Source organism: Saccoglossus kowalevskii, chromosome 5, assembly GCF_978046115.1.
Source record: "Saccoglossus kowalevskii chromosome 5, keSacKowa6.1, whole genome shotgun sequence".
Taxonomy (NCBI): Eukaryota; Metazoa; Hemichordata; class Enteropneusta; family Harrimaniidae; genus Saccoglossus; species Saccoglossus kowalevskii.
The window spans coordinates 20,927,383-20,933,801 of record NC_140645.1 but is presented as its reverse complement, the minus strand read 5'-3'; positions in this window follow the sequence as shown (position 1 = coordinate 20,933,801).

Genomic DNA, 6,419 nt, shown 5'->3' with positions numbered 1-6,419 from the left:
GATGTCATCAATGAGCTTTGTGAATTCAATATCAGTATTTATAAAGATAAACCATCCGTTCCGTTTCATACAGTGCGGCATCAGCGAATGTTTTCCCATCTGCATTTCTGCCACTTTTATAACCATATGTAGGAATGGGGAGTGTCACAAAGTTGGGGAGTCGCTGATCAAATTTTTTTCTTCGTTTACCCGTCGAATTTGTCGATACATTCACAGGCTAGTGAATGTGGTTGATTTTTAATTCTACTTGACTATTATGTTATCATTAGCAGCAATCAATTAAAACACTGAAAATAATTAAAAGGGTGGTGGTCGTCGCGTCACGACCTGTTCGATATGGGACTTATAGCGACGTATACAACGCTGGTAAAATACTTTGTTCACATGAAATTCGAACACGCGTTGTACGACGACCAGCTCCCTTCAAAACCTAATGTCTTTGCATTACAGTAACTATATTTTAAACAAATATTTTGAATTTGAAGAACGTTAATGATATAACTCTGTTGTTACTAAAATAGACGCATATGAGTGAAATCGCACTAATTATGCACACAGGTATTAACTAACTAAGTTTCAGGAAATCATTTATTTAAAACAAAACCAACTTACGCCTTAAATGCTTTACGACATTCAGACATACACCAACTGATCACGTGTGAAGCAACCAAGATACGCACTAGCATTATGTTAATATATCTGCTTCGATGTCCGATGTATTTTTAAGATAGTCTGTGAATATTGTTGGAACCACTTTGTTATCCCTGTTTGGTACATTATCATGGCATACGACACCACAACTCCTCAAATGCACCCGTAGTAACATTCAGATAGTTTTCTAAAATTTGCCTTAGAAATTATATAAAAAAAAGACTATACATTTATTCTTTAGTGCCAGAAGTGTATATTCTTCGCAACTGTACGTGTCTAATTTTTAGTTTGATGCAAATGCCTTGTAGTATTTAGTATCTAATACATGTTTTTCATGAAGTGGTGTTAAATAACTTATGTCGTATCTCACAATAAGGTGTCAAAGAGCATTTTACCTAGATAGTAGGGAAACGGCCCGTCAAAATCAATAATTATATTGGCATAACAATACATTTGTCCCCCTGACTTATAGGTTCATGTCAGCCGACAAATACATGAATGATTTTTCTCAGTCGAGATTTTAGATATGTTGAACCAGGAGCTATGAATCTCTTTTTTCTGTAAAGGGGGTAATTATTCACTGGGTATTAATTCGCTGACTGGAAAATGCGCTAAATTAAAACCCAGTTAATATGTAAAATTTAGCATAGAACACATTATCTAAATAACGAAACAGTGAATTTAAAATCCACTGAATATGCCTGAAATTTTAAATCAGTGAAATTTAAACCCAGTGAAAATTAGTCATTTTTAATACAGTATTTCTATATAGGTGTTTGGAGCGTATCCGTAAATTATACGTTCTCAACAAAACATGTTATTTTTTTCAAAATATCAACTTGCTATTGATTATTGATTAAGGACAAAACATATTGATACATTTTATAAAAGCACAGAACAAACACTGGATATGAAACATATTAATTTAACTGTGTTAATGGACATTACTACCGGTATGACTGCATCGAACTTATTGATTTGTTTTGTTCATATTGTGAAAAGAAATCCCGATGTTTATAGTTGCTGATACAGTCGATTAAGAAAACAGTATATATGAAATATTAATATATACCATTAGCCCTTCTTTATTTCAAGACATAGTGCGTTTTATTTGATCATATCATATTTGACACTCTACCATCAAAGCCGCGTTCCGTGGTCCAGGTCGCGTTCAGCTATATAATCCCATTTTATCGCATTTATCACGTAGTATCAGTGACATAAAACCATATAATACTATTTTATATTACACAACCTGATCGGCAAAACAGATGGGTTCTTGGCGAAATTGAGATTGTGACATCACTGGATGGCCGAATCAGAATTTATATAGCTCGTTTAGCTAACCGGCAATTTATGTTGAGGTAATTATTAAGATATGATCAATAGTAATGATGTTTATATATATATATATATATATATATATATATATATATATATATATATATATATATATATATATATATATATATATATATATATATATATATATATATATACCGATAGTTTTATGTATTCCTTAACGTGATTGCTGTTGTGCAGTTTGCCGTTTTTGATTCTCTTAATCTTATCATGGCAACGCACTGGATATGATCCCACTGAAGCCACTGTTGCTTTTTAGTTTAATGTTGAGATGCGTAAAAACTGCTTATAGTACTTTAGTACAAATTAGTGTTCCCAATTGTAATGTGTAATTGTAATATTAATGGTTCAAAAATTAAATAATTTGTTTAATCACTGAACTTGCCGTAAAGTTTATTCAATGAACGAAGAGGAGTAAGAAGCAGAGGACGCGCGCACATAAATACAAATTCTGAAGTTCGTTTTTTTCTGGCGAAGCACTCTTAAATTCCACACACGTGATGAATAGAATATCAAAGTTCGTGATTCATAGTATCGTAAATTTCCAAAGGTTCTGCACATATGAAAATTACTATAGTCATTTGATCAATCTGATATTATGGGCCACGTATTAAATATTCTTTATATAGCCGTCCTTTTCACCTGTTGATTTGTACTAAACGCGCGTTCGCCTGTACTTTCTAACACATGCTGATATCGAACACGTGTTTGTGTTAGGTATTGTTGCGCTTAAATAAGATCAAAGCCTGTCGTGTTTTGAATATAATTTAACTATATCATCAAATGTCACATCGATCTTGCCTCGTTCTTTATAACACATTCGCGAATGGAAATGATATATTAAACTAAGGTGACTATTCATTATATGTAAATAAATAGTTAATAATGTTTCTATGGGAACCAAGCAACAAACAAGAGTGAACCAAGAAAATTGATTGGGTAACGGCGCCAAGAACAATTTCACGTAGCGTGTCGCTGTTCGTGATTCCTATCGTACACAGTAAGGGATTAAATTATTATACAAAGTTGTAACATCATGTACTCGTTTGAAAATATGCGCAGACAACAAACGTTTTTATTGACAACGATTATAGTAATATAAGCAACAGTCATAAAGAATGAGAATTGATGTTAAATCCCCTAATTCTAACGTGGATGCAGGGATTTTTACAACTCGGCGTGTACTAAAGCCTAAATGATTACAATCGATCAAAATGCAAATGACAATTGTCCATTAGGTGAGACCTCGGGCCGACTTCATCATTCCTTTCGATGTTGAATGCCGCATTTTTCAAAACAAATGAAAATTTGGGAAAATGGAATGGCTAAACACCAGGAACACCACGCATAGACGCATATACTGTTTCTATTTAGTTTAGAGGTATTCGAATACCTTAACAAAGAGGTTAAATGCCATATCACATAACAAAATCGCAAGACATAATTAAAATGGCATATACCAGACACACTAGGTTAGGCAGATTTGTATTTCAACGATCGTTTCTTCGAATGATATAATATATTTTATAGGCTGCCTCATGACACCAAACGTTTTTTGTTGGGACCGTTCCTTTGTTATATAATTACTTAAACAATCCTTTATGATTTGCAAATTGAACTATATAATAACAAATAAAATGTGAAATGTACAAACTACAATCACATAGTATCTGTATCCGATAGGCCGTGGTTTACAGCGAATACATTATTAGATATTAAATACTTGTAAAATACGGAAGTATACGCGTTTTGCAACTTTTGATATTCAAATTATTGCCTCGGCCATGTAATCGTTTTCATACTTGAATAAAGTAGAAATTAATTTCACAAACTAATCGCTAGCTTCATTCTTTAAGCAGTACGATTATTAAGAAGCTCTAGTCAACAACTTCTTGACAACACATTCTGAGTGAAACAACTAAAATTACAATGCATGTCAAAATCCAGTTGAGAAAAAAATGCTGACGTGAGTGAAAAACGGCCAAGATGTGATATTAAGTGTTACGAAACAGAATTGGATGAAATGTTGATATAAGCCTTTCGAACCGAATTCACATAACGGCGTGCTCGTTGATGTGAAATGTGCTCCTTGGCAATTCAAACAAGAACGTATACTTTGCGTGCTATATTAGCAACTAAGAGGGTATTGTGACACCTAGCAGTATCATTCTTCGACAAGAAGTAACCATGGGCACATTTGTACCAATGGATATTTATTCCATAAAATCTACACATTAAACGCGACGAGAGTGTTATATCGATCACAAAATGTAACGTGATATTTTACAATACAATAAAGATTAAGATTGCTACCTGTAATGGCAAAAAAATGCCGTATTACCAACCATTAAATCAATAAACGATCTAAATGCTATATCGTGCAGGATATTACGTTGTCAATTTCATGACTTTTTGGCATTGCATGCAGTTATTAGGATGTTTAATTGACGCGCGTGAGTTACGTTTAACATGTTTGTGGTAATTTGGTGACCATTATCTCACTCATATTTAGATTTAAGTGTAGCTACCTTCGCTAACAAGGTGAGATTAACGATCTTTGTCAAGGCGGTCACGTAAAGCATGGATTAGGGTTATTCGCTATAAAAACTTGAAAGGATAATTTACATTTTGGATGGGGTTTGTCGTAGTCATTGACATAGTAATGAACGACCGATTTCTTCATTAGGAGCTTAATTAACCTATTTTACTTGTACTTGAAGATGTAGATTGTTAGTTACCTTCATCATTTATTGAAGTGTTCATTATATACATGCAAAAAATACCCCGGGAACACCCAGTATTACTATTTGCAAGTATGCCTTCAGGTTCATATATCTTGCTCTCACTGATTTGAACGAGTAATGCAATATATGTTTCGATCGTTTATTCGTTCACCTTCGGGCTTATTTAACTGCCAGGTTACAGGTTTACTTTGGTTTTGCATTAGGGGGGGAGCGAAAGCTCTTTGAGTAGTAACATTCTCCTTAGTCAATTGTTGGGAAGTAGAAATGACATAATAATACTTTATCTTGATAAATCCACTGCTTGATGTATAAAATATAATAGTACACGTGGTTAAAAACACGCCCAATTGGACGAGCATGGTAAAATAATTATAGCAATGTGACATTATCACAGAGCATTTTGTATGTTGTTCTATTCTGTTTAATATCGTGACAGTAGCCCATCCCAAATTTAAAGTGGGGGAGTCGGCACCTGTGTATGCGTCAGATGTCCATTGCGTGTCAAACATGTTTACAGACAAGTGTCTACCCATGAGCTTTGCGTTTTTATCGTTATATTGTTATCGCCGCTTGGAAACTCAATTCCCGCGCGTGCGCAGTTAACGACCCTCCCGCCTTAAAGAAACATGTACTTTGCATAAACAACTCTACAGTGTACGTGTTTCGTTGTAAATCACTTGGGTGACATATAGTGCGAGAAGAAGGCGGATGTGTTTTTTTCACTGTTTTGTTTCTATAATTTGTCAAGTTTAGAGCGCTGTGTGCAATTTAGAACCAGCACATATTATCCGGCTATCAACGACACTAATTCTAATTAGGAACAGAACTGAATTTGTACGTGAGTTTCACTGTAACTATGCATTTTCTTAAAAAAAACAAATCTTGAAAGTAATTTTTGACTATTAGCGTAATTTAAAACAAAAAAAAACACAGCAAAAATAAATTTAAATTTAAATGTTGTCTTAAATTTCAGAATGCTTACTAATTCGGTCTTGTCTAACTTACAGCCAAAACAAAGTCAGCTTGGATGTTCAGTTGCGAGACGTAACAAAAAAACGCAGCCAGTGATACATTTTGAAAATAAAAATACAAAATAAACGCAATCAGAGGCGCCGACCACGCGCGTTGGTAATAAATAGAACGCGTTGTGACACAATCTCACCAGCGTCGTTTTCGTTGATAACCTGCCAATTCACCATAATCGTGGTGGTGAACTGTTTAGCTGATTTTTAAAAGATGGACATTCAATTCATATTCATCCAAACTTATTTGAATATTCTTTCGGAAATTTGAGACATTATTAAAAAAAATCCTGTACAGGCTTATGTCTGATATAAACTAATAATACGCAATTATCCAGGCAGTACTAGAAATTATTGCTGATACTAAAAAAATGTTTGTATTGGGAAGTTGGATACTTGAACGTGTAGTCCCGGGGCATGTAGTAGACGAGCATAATCGTACTGTCACATGTTTTTCGTCTTAGCCTTGTCTTTTCGTCTTAACCGTCGCAGTCCGCTTCATTGAATGTTTAGTTTGATAATTTATAAACATATATTCAGTGTGAGACTGTTGCTTTCAAGTTGTGTTAATACAAAGATGATTTAAACTTGTCCCTTCCGTTGCCAACGTATTCAATATACAGAAATAGCATGCGTGTGT